Source organism: Mugil cephalus, chromosome 2 (assembly GCF_022458985.1).
Source record: "Mugil cephalus isolate CIBA_MC_2020 chromosome 2, CIBA_Mcephalus_1.1, whole genome shotgun sequence".
Classification (NCBI taxonomy): Eukaryota; Metazoa; Chordata; class Actinopteri; order Mugiliformes; family Mugilidae; genus Mugil; species Mugil cephalus.
The window spans coordinates 1,612,032-1,627,577 of record NC_061771.1 but is presented as its reverse complement, the minus strand read 5'-3'; the positions used below and the strand labels follow the sequence as shown (position 1 = coordinate 1,627,577).

The 15,546-nt window shown below is 39.3% G+C and overlaps 1 protein-coding gene across 2 annotated transcripts in view; it reads right to left on the bottom strand.

Annotated features, from left to right (window-relative positions):
* The window catches only part of palm3 (paralemmin 3), a 35,263-nt gene extending 21,535 nt beyond the window's left edge, over window positions 1–13,728 (bottom strand). For both annotated transcript variants that reach the window (XM_047578722.1, XM_047578723.1), the window contains exon 1: window positions 13,265–13,728. The gene's annotated coding sequence lies outside the window, so the exon portion shown is untranslated. The remainder of the gene's footprint in view (window positions 1–13,264) is intronic.
* Window positions 13,729–15,546: the final 1,818 nt, after the last annotated feature.

Sequence of the window (15,546 nt, the reverse complement as noted above, 5' to 3'; positions counted from 1 at the left end):
TCCTGTCAAATGTTATTATGCAGCATCAGTTCTTGAAATAATTTCTTTATGTGAGTAAGGCTTGCAGAATGTTTAAAGAAGAACAGTCTACTAAACCTGCCAGTTCTGCAAATGCTGGTCACTGAACACACAATATATGCAGAGGTATAAAAGTGCTTCAGGTCCTTAGTGTGTAGAAGGGGGCCTAGGGAGTCATTAAAAGGCCACCCAGTTGGTGATCTTTTGTTTTTGTGTGATGATGCAATTATGCTGTTGTTAGACCACTGGCCACCCTGCTTCTCTCCACTTTGAAGTTTTTCCTCCATTTACTGGAGAGATGGGGAGGGGGTGGAGGAAATTATAGGAAAGGTTACTGAAGACTGAGGAGAAAGTGAGAAGCAGGTGGGTTTGTAGTAATAGATTTTGCACCGCCTGCACATGTCAGAACTGACTTTGAACGTTTTATTCATTTACAATACCTGTGTTAGAAATGCTACACTGGAATTATCTTTGCTTTGAAGTAAAGTTCACGTGTTGCTTGTCCCATTACACTGCTTCTTGACTGCCATCGAAATGATAACAGCTAATGAAGGCAGGAGCAGAGGGGTAGAAGATTTGTGTGAAGTGCAATGCTGAGACTGAGACTAAAGGTTTTAAAGGTTCCATCTTGACAGACAGACACAGACAGAGAGGAAGTATTCCAAGGACAGTGGAAGTTGAAAATATCCGTCCACCGGTATGTCTGGGAATAGCAGCACAAACACCATCCTTGAGACGATTAGCACCAGAACTTTCAATCACATCAACCCTGATCTCTGAACTGGTACATCCTCTGTTTTCGTTACTGGCCACTCTTGCAGGAAAGGTCTGACTTAAACAGCCAGCAAACTAACTGTAAAACTAATTCCTACACAGAACTTGAACTGGGGGCTGGGCAATCAAAGAAGCAATCATTCTCTAGCCGAGAGGTGGACAGAGTGACCTGCTGTAAAGGGCTTTTTCATCAGCTATTGAATTTCAGTTGCTTTACACACTACAGAGAGAAACTGCATTATTGGCGATAACTATTGTCTAAATCTAAATAGAAATAAATCTGACCCACAGTGGGACATTGTGCTTGTGTCTGTGTAATGTGTCTATGTGTGCACATTTGTACTATACATTTGTGGGCAGTATTGGTGGAATTTGTGTAACTTGGATGGAGCTGCCGAAACAGCACACAGCCAAGTATTTCTGATTGACAGTGCACGTCGAGGGAATGAAAACACCACATTCCACTGCTGTGTGCATGTGTGTACACAGCAGAAAAGATGGAAGGCTAATTTGTGATATGTGTGTGCTTTCTAAGTCACAGAGCTAACAGGGTAGTAGACTTAGGAACATGTTAGGGATTATCAAAACCAACAACATATATCACACTGTAAGTCATGTTTCACCACTGCACTGCACTGGCAGTCCAAACCAGGGTTTCCCATGCATTAATGATCATACTATGGTAGCCCGCCAAGGTCGAATTTGCTCCATCATGGTCTCATTAATCTCGACAAATCAGAAATATTTTTGAACATTTCAAACAGTGTTGTATTTGTGTTGTTTTTCCTATTGCACCTGAAAAAGGAGAAAGTTGGTATAAACCCAGAGGATGTGACATGAAGTAGCTTAGCTTTATAAGAGTATCCACGTATTATGGTAATTTAAAGACAGACGTATACAAAACACAGGCTTATTTTATGTGCCATATACTGTAGTAGGATCACAGTTAGGGGCTTATATTAAGACACACACACACACACACACACACACACACACACACACACACAAAATAAATAAATAAAAATGTGCCATAGTCTCATGATTTATTTTGTATGAAAAACTGCAGAGCGTAAATGAAAAAAGTCATCAACCTACAGATCCCATATTTATAAGTGTTTTAACATTCCAGGAATGTAAGGTAAGCTTGCACAAATAATCGCAAGGGAGTACATTTGCTTGAGAGTATCAAAGGCATCACTGCGAGGGAATATCAAAAGAAATCTTCCCAAGGGTCTTAGTGTTCAGTGGTTTGACTAAAGCAAGCTTAATGCACTGACAATATGACTAAACAGTGAAGAGACAGATGAAACAATGGCACCTCAAAGGAGGGAATTCTCTTTGCTCTCATTTTGTCTCTTACGTTATATAGCCATAAGAAGAATTGAGGGAGATCAGTGGTGCACTGTCAGGTACCACACACACACACACACACACACACACACACACACACACACACACACACACATAATAGAGTCTCTGTTCAGCAGGAGGTAGGCTGGTCTTAGTTTTAGACTGGCTCTACCCACAGTATGTAACTGTAGGAGCAGTTAGCAGAACTCAAAGCCCTTCATTTGGCCAAGATGATTGAAAGAAAGTAATGTGACACTGACATTTCTAATTAATTCCTGGGGATTTTCTTTGGTCATTGTCACAACTTTAGTTCTGTTCATTTGGTTTGAACCAAATACTGTATATATCTTTGGCGCTGCAAAATGAGACCAACATGAAAGTGCCAAAACCTTAGTTCAACAAATATCTAATTAGTCAGTCCCATAAACTCCATGTTAAAATGCACAATTTACAGCTGTTATAGACATGTTCACAGCCAGGTTTAAAGTTATGTATTTGTAATGGTGGTGCTGTTTGAGTTTCATGTGGGTGCCGTCTCAACTTGCTAACCGTCTTCCCTCATCAGTGCCACATAGACACAACAGAAATGCAACAACATTGACAGCAGGTTGTGCTGCATTCTCCTGCAAATCTTCTGCCATATCTTGAATAGTTCAACAAGTGCAATAATTGCGCAGTATGAATTTGTTTTTTGTTTTTTTTTGTCTAGGCTACAACTACACTAAGCTGGAAACACATCAGAAAAGGGATCTTGTATCTACCATAATTATTTGGCAGTTTTGTCTTATTTTAAGCTGTGAAACCACTGCGTGTTCAGCCAAATGCACAGATGGCAGAAATAAGTGGAAATACTGTATATGGCCACAAGCTTCTTGATACTGCCCTTTAAGTGGTTATCAATATGGGCAAACTTGTGATCACTAGACGCGTCAAAATCACCATCTGCCACACACATTTAAAACATTAAGTCTAGAAGGATTTGGAGAAAGAAAAATGAGCTCCATGGCAATTAAACTGAGCAACAGATCAAAAGTGACAGTACGGTGAAGCCTTTGTAAAAACCTTGTCATCCACTCATCAAATCAGCAGAGCTGCTGCAGAGATTAACACGGTCAGCTGGAACATACATATGCATGGTGTATCTGGAGAAAAGTGTGCCAAGCTGTGCTGTGGCTGAGTCATCTTGATTCACTGTGCATGATTAACATGCTGGATTATCTATTTAATTCAAGCGTGAAGAAATTGTGGTGTTAATGTTAGGGTGGCATGTATGGATTTTATTATAATAGTTCAGTTTCACCATCAAACATTTGGTAAATCACAAAGGCTAATCTGAAAGTTCCGTTAAAGGTTTGCATGCAATCAGATTATCTTACAGTAAATAACAGATAACAAGACATGATTCAATTGAACATAGATATATTTAGCCTGTTTACACGGAGTGTATTCATGCTGGTGGTTTTGTAAATATGTTTTAAAAACTCATTAACCAGATTTATGTCAATGTATTCTTCTTCATTTGCCAGACATAACTTATTGGTGCTGATGCATATTACAATAACCCACAATATAAAGGGAAAATATATCTGAGGTCCATTTTAAGGATTTATTATTTAAATGGCATCTCATCATGTCAAATTAAAAGGGAAATTTCAATATGCTAGGCTGGCCTCTCTCTGGTTACTTGCTAGGACATTAAGTGTGGATGTGCTCTACAAGTGAAGGTCTAAATGGCACTGTATGCTGTATTTGGTGTAATACAATAAGGGACAGTTGTGCTGTGTAAAATGAAATGATTAAATAACTATTATAATCTTATTTTCAAGATGTCCGTGTTGTAATAATGCAAAATATTTATTGTGGGTATTTGAAGTCACTGAATGCAACTACAAATGTTGCAGCTCTTGTCTGCCAGGGTTCACCATTCCCACAACTACTGCTGTTACTTTACTGCATGTAAAATGATTTTCAGATGGCACAATTACTACTATTGTCATGGTACAAGTCAATCACAAATTTAATCAAATCATCTTTATCAGGAATGTATTGTATATACATGCACACACAAAGAATTTCTACATCAAGTTAGTTCTCGGAGCAGTGGGCAGCCATGAAAAGCGACCAGGGAGCAGTTTGGTTTAGATGTTTGCTCATAGTAGCCCAGCCATGGACATAAAAGGATTCAACCAGTGATATCATGGTCCCAAAGCTGCTTCTCTAACCACAATAGATGCAGTTCATTTTATTTTGTACTGTATTTTTAAAATGTGGTTGATACTCACAAAAAATGATGCAGATGCAGACAGACCTATGATACTGAAATTTCACAATTAAGCTGTGATAAGATTTAATATATTTCATTTTGCACATGTAAATAGTACTTCACATAATATGTGTCAGTTTAACACAGCGGCTGCTTTGGAAATTGCTAGATTTTGTGTCAGTGCTTAGATTTATTATATCACTGCACAGTATACTTAACAAAATACTTTAAATTCATTACATTTTTCAAACACTTGCGTACTATGTGAAAACCAGCAAGAGAAATTTAGACAGTCCAAGTGTCCTCTGTAAAAACAAAAAAACAAAAAACGCATGCACAGTACCAAACATACCTACATGAAAGCACAGGATAATCGCTAGTTTACTGCTCAGGCTTGTGTTTACATGCACACTCAGTCATGACCTTGCATGACTTCAGAACAGGAGAGAATTGTTATCAACTGTAGCCCCAAGACTGTAAGACGGTTAATCACTGTGCTTCCAGTGTTTTGTATTCACAAAATCCTTCTATCTACAGCTCTATCTTCTAAAGCATTGTGCAGACAGTTCAGGCACATATTAACGTTCATGATAAGAGGGGAGACACTGGTTTTTAACCTGGGGGTGGAATCAGAGTGTGGTGTTACACTTTGCAGAGGAGTGAAGATTACAGGCTATCTGAGACTTCATGGGAAACAGAGACTGAGGGTAAAGTTTCCTGAGCTACATTTGAGTGTGTTACACAGTTAAAGTGCAAGGTACTTGTTATCAAGAACATGTACCTTTAATTTTAAAATATCTCAGTCATCATAACCTGCTTAATATGTCTCAAAGCTAAGAAAAAAGGTAAGGAGCAAATAGAAAAATATATAAAAGACGCTTAAACAAAATGGATAAGTACACAGACACGGACATAATATAAATGGAAAATCTATGTTAGACCAGCCATGTGAAAATGAGTGTGAGAGGTTCAGCTAGAGGAAGTGATGTGAAGAGAGGGATCAGAATTTGCGACACCTGTTCTGACAAGTCCTGACAAGATACTTGGGGCTGTGACACAACACAAACACTCAACCTGCACACATCATGTTCACATTGACACACCTCACAATGTGCCTGTCTTCATTTGTCACCACCTCATGGGCAGACACATGCACAGAAACATCAGGGAGTGCAGTGTGGCAGTGAAAACATCACTGTGCTTGTACTACTAAACGAAAAAGAAAATGAAGATTTCACAGTGAAGTCTTTAACTATTGAATGCCTGCTAATGTCTAAAGAGGCCATAAACTGGTAAACATCTGTCAAGTTTAGACTTCTGAGGTATTTCTGAGGCATATACTACTGGCGACCAAAAGCCAGATTGACCTTTTTTTAACTCACGGTGGCTCTCCTCCCCTAATTAATGCATGCTGTCAGGGTGGATCTCCACTGAAACCGCTGGCTGTGGGTTATCTGTTCATTCTGCTCTGTGGTTTATTTACTCACCACTCATTGGGAGACACTGAGCTGTGACAGTGCCAAGCAGGTTCTGACAGGTGATGTTCCCACGGTGTAACAGAATACAATAAATACAAGTCGTGTGCTAAATCTAAATACCATTAAACTAAAAGACCATCTCAGCAGTACTGTGCTGATTGGCTCAGGACCCCCAAGTTGGCCCACAATAGGGCTGGAGCATGACTGATAAACCACTCATGGTTATGCTTATCAAGGCCTTGGCATATAGACTTTTGTCATTCTCCATGTGCACACATGCAGACGGTACTGGACTTTGAAGAAGAGTGTGCAAGACATGTATTGGCTTGCTTCAGTGATTCGTCTGTCTGCAGGATTAGTGTGTGTGGGTGTGTGTGTGAGTGTGTGCGAGAGAAAGAGAAAGAGAGAAAGGTTTGGAAAGGAATGCAGGACTGGTGTAATCCGGTCTCGGTTCATTTTCACTATTGTCATGAAGTCAAAAGCCTGCGGGCCTGTATGCCGCTGGGCCTCGTAGCCCAGTAACGATTACACACATATTCTCACAGAACACACTGCAGCTGAGACTGTACTGGAACAACATCAGGACAACCCAGTAGAGCATTACAAAGGCAATCTGTAGGTGGAGTAAAACAGCACTCAAAAGATATAACTTAACCAGTAATTTGTTGCTTTGAAATCACTTTGGGATACAACTGCTAGCTCACAAGCTGACCTCGCAGTGTCTAACTACGTTGGTTCAAACCTATTTTGACTTTACGGTCGCCTCGTAAAGTCCATTCACGCAACATAGTGTTAACATAGTGTTTAACTTTTCCCCCCTTCCTCATTGTCAATGTAGACAAACAAACAAAATTCCAGACTAATCATTACATAAATTAGAGACAATGCACTGATCCTTGTATCACAGCCAGTGAGGCTACAGTATCTGAGATGGAGGACAAATTCTTAAAGAGTGATTTGTAAACCACAAATGTAAGAAATATTAAACATACCAGTGACACAGTGTTGGTCCCTTCCTGATTTCTGATTTTTCTGGGCATGTTTTGCACATCACACTTAAATGTGACAGATCATCAAACAACTTTAAATATCAGTCAAGATGACACACGTAATCTCAAAATACAGTAAATTTAAGTTTTTATCATTAGGGGAAAACAAATCCAAACCTACATGGCCCTGTGTGAAAAAGGGATTGCCCCCTAAACCTAATAACTGGTTGGACCACCCTTAGCCAAAACAACTGGAATCATGCGTTTGTTTACAGCGCTGTGGAGGAATGTTGGCCCACTCATCTTCACAGAATTGTTGTGATTCAGCCACATCGGAGGGTTTTCAGCATGAATTGCCTTTTTAAAGTCATGCCACAGTATCTCAACAAGACTGAGACCAGGACTTTGGCTAGGCCACTCCAAAGGGGGTATTGCACAGCGGGTATTGAGCAGCACTTATCCCTCAATTAACTATTTTGTATCCATTGCTGAAAAATGTCCAACATTGCTCTACTGATCAGTATCAGTAGAGCATATTATTCTTCAGTTTTCACTGCATTTCTGATCAATGCTGATGAGGTCTAGTTGTATGCTTTTGGGAAATTTGGATAAAATTTTTAATCCATCCATTTTAAAATATTGTCTTAATGAGACTGTTGCCAACACATTAGTGGTAGGTCATCCAGCATGTGGAAACACTTTACTAAAGATGAAGCCAATACTACCATGACATGCACATGACATGCATATGTAGTCAGTCCTGAAATACGACAAAATGTACTTCTGCAATACACACTCATCTCAAAAGGCATCCACTAACAATAGCAGAAGAACAGTCCAAATCCTCTCGACAGCAGTCACTTAACTTCACTAAAGGCCTTGCAGTAACAGAGGGAGGGCAGCTGCAAATCAACAATTTGCTGGAGAATTTGATTGAGTTATTAGCTGCAGTACACAGAAAAGGCTTTGGAGAAATACCACTTTTTTCTTTCTTTTTTTTAAACTGGGCTACATTATCACACCTTATAACACAATGTACTATTTAATTTAACTGACGGTACCTGAGTTGCAGCCTGTTTTTATATACAGTACGTTATATCTGCTGCATACAGCATGTAGTTGTCTGTTCTCGGCACATGAATTCTGGTCACGTATATCTTCAATTCCCAGTTAAACTTTAATAAGAATCACAAGGCTGCTTAAATCATTACAAAGATTCAAAGATTCATTAACACCAATAACTGACTTAGATTACTATTACCAAAATCATAGGTGTGTTCCTGTCCTGTACCAGTCAATACATCAAGGTAATAAAACACATTTGGAGAAGGTATAATCTTCTGGGCAGGAATATATATCAAAACATTAGCTGACTGTCATTGATCAGAAAATGGACAGAGGGCAATTTGCAAATCAGAGATACAGAAGGAACCCTACTGGAACAATTTCTCTAATGATGGTCACAAGCAGCACACCAGCTTTCACTGATAAACCAAATAAAAGTGTGGGAATGCAAATATTATCCAGAGTTAAGATAATAACAATAACTACGGGAATGGCATACAAGTTTCTTAAGACACACACAAAAAAGTCTACTGAACCGTTTTAAATGATGTCAAGGTTACAATCACACACAGAAAAATTGTTACTGTACCATGTACTTGTACAGTACCAGTAACTTGAAACGTCCTGCGCATTGCCTTTCAATTGTAATGGACACATTTGTTGATTAAACTTCATTTCTGCCAGGACGCAGAACAAAACCACAATGACCACAAGCCAAAATAAGCTTGGAAAATCAGTTCATTTCAGTGTGGCAAGTAGATATTTCACATTTTAGAATTTCCTGCATTTGTCCAGCAGGTGAGTTTCTTCCAAATTAGGTGGCATCTCTAAATTGTGAGAACTCTTTAATTTCTCCCACCACACAGATACAGACACATCAAAAATATGGGACTAGTTCGGCATTCATTAATGTTTTGTTGCCTTCAATCAATTTCCTGCACATAAACTACAGAGTATCCTGTTTCTAATGTGCACCCTTGGTCTGCCACAGTCTAAAATACATATCCACACACGAGTTAGAGACATATCTTCAGGGTAATTGTTGCCTACAGTGTCTTCTGTTACATCTGTGCTGTGGTTGATGGCCAACCCAACATAGTAACCTAGTAGCATGTGTTTTTGCTTGACGTCTTAAGGTTGCATAATTTATACTACCTTCTTTGTTTCATTTGGACAGGAATAGACACACCAACCCATCCTGATGTCTGGATTAAAACTGCAGCTAATGTTCACCTGCATTATCCTTGATTATCTCACTATTTTGTCTAAACAAATATTTTGCAAAGTATGAATATTCACATTGAAAAAAGCTCAAGATATACTTGTTGTTTTACTCAGCTTCACTTAATAGTATGTTCACTCATGTTCCTCACAACTACTATATTTGCTTGAAATTTTGAAGATTATTTTGCTGCAGATTTGCATTCCTGTTAGACAATGGCCAATGCATTCTATGAGGCTTTTCTAAGATTTGTTTTGTATAATACATGTTCAAAGGAACAAGTGGTGTGTGCATTCATAGACCAGACTTTAAAAAGCAACGCATGAGAAAGATGTTAGCAATTACTGGGAAGCTGTATAGGTAAAATATTACCCTGTCGGGGGGCTCAGGTCTTTCTTTGACATTATCTCCTCAGACCATTACCTTTACAACCATAACACATTACTTTAGTGTCTAGTCCTTGCCTGCGTGATTAATAAGTTACTGGTGGTGACAGAAGATATATAAACAGTTTACTATGGAAAACACAGAAAGAGAAAACTAGAGATAGTAAATGTTTTTCCATCCTCCTCCTCCTGTTACCAACTGTCAGACAGTATTTGCGAGGCTTTGTGTCAACAGATTATTGCAAATAAAAGGAATACCACAAACAGACGCACAGGCATAATGATTTAAGGGGTAAAGTCAGGCAGCCCTGTTCTGTGTTTAAACTAGACACATGGCTAAGAACAAAGGAACAAAATTCACAATATAGTTCAGACCTGCTGGGGCGTGGTTGCCATCTCAGGCATGCTGGGACTGACGAGGTGACACAGTGAAGCAACAGGCTGACGGTTAGATGAGCTCACTGGAGTGAAATTTTGTGTATGTCACTATGAACCGACCACGCATTGCGTTAACACCATCATTCTGAGACTAACTTGCATTTTGCAAGTATGTATTAAAATCATGCATGTAAGAAAATCTATTTATCATAGCAAGAGAGGGACTGGTTAATGCTCTCTGTGTCTCTAGAAAGGCCATTGCTCAGAAATTATGTGATAATAAATAATATCAAAAATAATTTTGATGGTATCAATAAGGTTATCTAAAAATGTACAGTAGGTCTGTGTTATAAATTAGGTTGTACCCACACTATATAGTAATTGTTACAGTGTCCCCACCAACAATGAGCTGTGAGGCTCATGAATGAGATTTTATTGTGAGTTTGACCATTACTCGGTTATTGCCTGGTTAATTTTCTACTTATAATTGCATTGCCAAAAACTGACCAAAGACATCGTAAATTGCAAGTTTTCTCAGCAGTTTATTCCAAAGTTGTTTCCATGGGAGCAAACATCAAGATGGGACAGGTCTGCCACTAAAAGACAAAAAAGCAGTATGTGTCTTTAGTGATCTGTTGTTTCCAGGTGACTCATCATTGTGCATACTTTGCCATCTTAAATGAATGTTGTATTTAGCAAACAATAACAGCCTGAAGCGAGGTGCATTTGAATACTCTGCACACACAGACAAACAAGCAACACTACTACTGTGTGTAATTTAAATGGAGAAAGTTCAACCTCTGTAAACAGCAAAACTGAAATGTGAAAATGTACTAACAATCACACACATTGGTTTCTGGTTACAATGACAGACAGAGAGATATTTGACAGCACATCAATTTGAAATATTGCAGCAGCGAGTAATGGCAAAAGGAGCGGCCACAGTGAGCTGTTGCATGAAAAGCTGCAGGCGACAGGCTGCACACCTGCTAATTCTCAGCAAGTGAACCAGTTCCTTTCACTGTGTCTAACTGTTCATGTACAAATAACATGTACAGAATAAAATCTGATCTTCTGTTGCTCATAGAATGATGGGAAAGGGACAGTTCATCTCAGACATCTTTCTTTTGTAGCCCTCTGAATTTTGTGACATGTAGTAATAAACTGTATTTGTTGTTATCAACAGGATCTACATTTGCTGCCAACCAGCCAAAACTGAAATCTTCAAGATTGCACCGATACACAGAGAGTTAAACGGGCAGCACCGCGACCGTGAGGAATTTCCTCTCTGCTGAAAATTCATCTGTCACCCAGTTTGCCAAGCAAAGAAGTGAATTTCATCACTCCCAGCTTCTCTTTTGTCTCCTCCCCTTTATCTTTTTGTTGTTTAATCTCCCCTGCCTTGTCAGCCTCTCTCCTGCTCTTTTCAACCCGATTTAAAAAGATAAAACTCGTGCTGATTGGTGGTGCTGACGACCACACAGTTTCTCCTATCCTTTCATCTGTCTTTAACAGCTATCCGTGCACTTCAGCCCTCTCTCTTCCTCTTTGTAAATGTTGGTAGATTTCTGCAGATTCATATCAAAACTAAACTGCTTTGCAAGTGATGAGCCCACAACCATTGCTCTATGCCATATATTTTATTATTTTTTTATATAAAAGACAAAACATTTTAGCCGAGCACTAACAAACAAGCCACGAGAAGATACCACTTTTTTCAGAACATTTTGATTTATTTCCCATGCACAAAGCAAGAGAAACTTGATAGCAACAGTGATAGCCAAAATGTCACAAATGCTTCAGCAACACAGCCAAAACAGAATTCAAATAAAGTCAACGTATATTTCATTTATTGTAACGTGGGACAGTTCAAAAATAAACAGCTGAAGCAGACAGATGTGCCGACGCTAATCACAGAAGACATAAGTGAGCCTGATGAGTAATTATGATAAACTGTTTCAGTGAAACAGCTGAAAATGTGACAGCAGCGTGACAGAGTGGAACTCTCACCCCCATGTGACAGCATGACAAAAGTAGTCATGACATTAACCTGGTGTATCAAAGGTTCTTATAAAGTTCCTATGAAGTTGTCCAGATCATTGACACTAACACAACTATATCACAGTGTATTAGACATGGCAGTTTTGTAGTTTTGTCAAGTGCTGGACATTGTGTAACAGGAGGGTCTGAGTGTGACAACAGTTCAAGTTAAACTCACAATTTCCCTGGACAGGAATCAGAATTCCCTTTTATTGTGCAATAAAACAGCAATGCTGATCTATAATCAGCTGTCTTCACTTTCTGCTGGGACACTTATATACATCTTTAACAGAAATCCTTTATATGTACTTTGTCTTTGAAACCTCACACATTAGCATGCTTGTTAAAAATTTAAGAGTGCAGCTCTTTCCCTGAGAGCCACATTAAGCCAGAGGCGAGTAACAGCCTCTGGATATGGCCTTGAGACCCTCTGTTCTCCGGCCTGACAGGAGAGGAGCCATGTGAGGAGTTCCTGCTGCGATCCCTGCTTGTGAATCAGCATGCTCAGCTGCATGCGAAACAGCATTTGTTAGAAGGTGTTTGCAAGTCACAAGGTTAGGCTCTCGCTTAAAACTGTGACACTGAATTTACACAGCATATATGAGAGTCAGACAGATGTGTGTGTGGTAAACCTGATTATGCATGATGTGAAATCTCGATCTGCATAGTGTATGTTTATGAGTGTGTGTGGGGGGGGCCTGTATGTGTTGGAGGTGAGATGCAGCTCCACAGTAGCAACGAAAGTGTCAAGAGATAGCACCATTATTGCAACCCACTGCATCATAAAACTGCAGTAAATGCCTTGCTGACTGGAGCTTTTGGACTTAATTACTCGGAAAGTCTCTGAGAGAAATGTGTATGATGTGTAGTTTGTCGTAGAGGGAAGGAAACTTAAGACATACACAGCTGGTTACACTACACATACAAACATTATAGTATTAAGGTAAGTACCTTACCTATAATAAGGTGTCCACTAACATTGTGTACAATTAAACTGAAGTCTGTTTAAGACCAATCTACTTCTACTGTATGTGGGTCAGGATTTAAGAAGCCAAAGTGACTGTTTAACCGTCAGATAATGTTTAAAAATGAGCTTTAATCAATATATTACCCACTGGCTGGCCATGCTTAACAGAGGTCAAAAAAGTTAACAGCTGCAGGGACTGTTCAACTCTGGCTGGGCTCGCTTCCACCTCTTGGCTCAGTTTCAAAAGGTGTCAACCGACCACGTACACCAAAACCTAAGTTAAAATTCACGCAGGAGATGTTGCCAAAAAAAAATAAAAAATAAGTATGCTTACCTGTTCAAACTTCAGCTTCCGCTTGATTTGTTAAGTCCAATACACAGAGGAAGTGAAACCAACTAAAAAAAAATAAATAAGAGAGAGAAATGTGGAGATACGACGCGCGACAAAAAGCGAAAAAATGCTATCTTCCTTCCAGTTCAGTGAGTTGAACTGCGAGAAAAGTAAAATATGATACAAAGGTCCTCGCGTGGTTGAACACCTGAGTAGGCTGAACGCTGAGCTGGCTCCAAAATGACCCGATCTTCACATGAACGCTGCGCCACGCCGTACCTCAGATGTCTCCAACTTTTTTAAATTTTATTTTAAAGTGCTATAAACTTTGCTTCAGAAAAAAAGACGCGGCATCGGAAGAAAAGGGTGAGACCGTCCTGACTCTCGCTCATTCCCTCCGCGTCTATGACCCGTCTGAGAGCAGGAACAGAGTCGGTCTGTCCGGTGGTTACCTGATTCCACTCATTACCGTGAGGCCAACCCTCCACACAGCAGCAACAACAGCAGCAGCCTCATGTTTCCTGTTATTGTCTCCGTGTGGCTGCACAGCAGACAAACAGCTTTCCTCAAAAGCAACAGGTTGAGATGTTTTCTGTTTTTATTTAACTACCACTTGAAATGATATCCGTGTGTAAAATAAGTCGCGTGGTGAAATAAATACTGTAATATTTAATTCAGTTTTCAGTTTTTATTTATATAGCGCCAATAACAATACAAATCGTCTCAAGACGCTTCACAAAAACCAGCCTGCAACCTCCAGAGCAAGCCTGAGGGCGACGGTGTCAAGGAAAAACTCCCTTTTAACAGGAAGAAACCTTGAGCAGAACCCAGCTCATATGGAGGGACCCATCTGCCGAAGATAAATTTACATTTATTTGTTTCAAGCTTTGGCTGAAATGCCCAACTATTGTGTTTATCTATTTTACCATAGTCAGTCATTTGATGATGATTAAAGCATTCACTTTCGTTTTCAGCATTTATTTCTTGGTTTCTATGTGATCAAGATGTGTCATCTTTACAAAGGAAGTCTGATAAAAAGAGGCTTACTCTCATTAATGTAAGTCTAACAAAGAGGTCATGGGCACATATGATTTAAAACATTTCTCTGCAGGAAAGGAGCGTTTCAAACATATGAAGCAATATCCAGCTCAAATGATGGATTCCACATTCAGCCTGTTAGTATTAAATGGGAGTAGGGATGCGATGTTGCCTCACATTACAGCTATTTTGTTGTGTTTGTGCCCTCTGTCTGGTTTGAATAAACCAGCCTACACATATAATAGTGTTACTAACTATCCCATTCACATCTAGTACAACAAGCTCACCTACTTTTTACAATATTTTCATGGGAAGGATTATTTAAATAATACACCACTTTTTAGTTTTTTAGTCAGTTAATTTATGAATTGTAAATTATGAGTCATGTGATCATCTGCCTTTGAATTTTAGATCAAAACACACATCATACCTGTGTTGACAGTGGACACCAGGATAAGAGGTTTTGTCCAGCAGCAAGGACAGCTCTAAGGCTCTATTCAACAAGTCCATAGCTCCGTGAAATCAAAATAGGTCAAGCTATTATGTGTATTTCATTACAGCTTACTCATATTTCATTTATACTACAACATAATTCAGCTTCATTGCCCCTACCATTAATAGTTTTTTTTAATTAGTACAAATGAAGGACCGCTCTGACCAGTTCTTGGCCACAGGGCCAGTATTTAAAAATAACACTCGAGCTGATCTATGCTGTATCATTTTTATAATTCAATTTTGAATAAATAAATAAATAAATAAATCGGATTAATTCTTTATATCAGAAAGTCCCTAGCATGGCAATCTGAAGCAAGAATGTCCTTGGCTGCGATCCACTGTGATAGTATATGAAATGAGCACATCCACTCGGCCTACTTCTGATTCCCCAACACAAGGGAGAGTCTTCATACTGCCAGTGGGAGCACACAGGCTCATATCACATTCTCATTTTTTTTTTTTTTAAACAATATGGCAGCTAATTTGTCTCTGCTTTTTAAGCGCTTTGTGTTTGTAGAGTAAGGTATTTGATAGAACAGCAACCTTTACTCAACAATACTGTGTGCATAGGCCTTTGTATGCGTGTTTTCATGTGAACATGTACCAGCACCTTCTGTATGCTGCTCTTTGTTTGCTCTTATGTGCTTGCGTAGCGTACTGTGGAAAGAGGACTATTTGTCTCGCCGTGTTTGTGTTCGTGTGCACACAACACACATGTAAAGAGGGACAATGGCTTCCAGTGGGAGGTATAC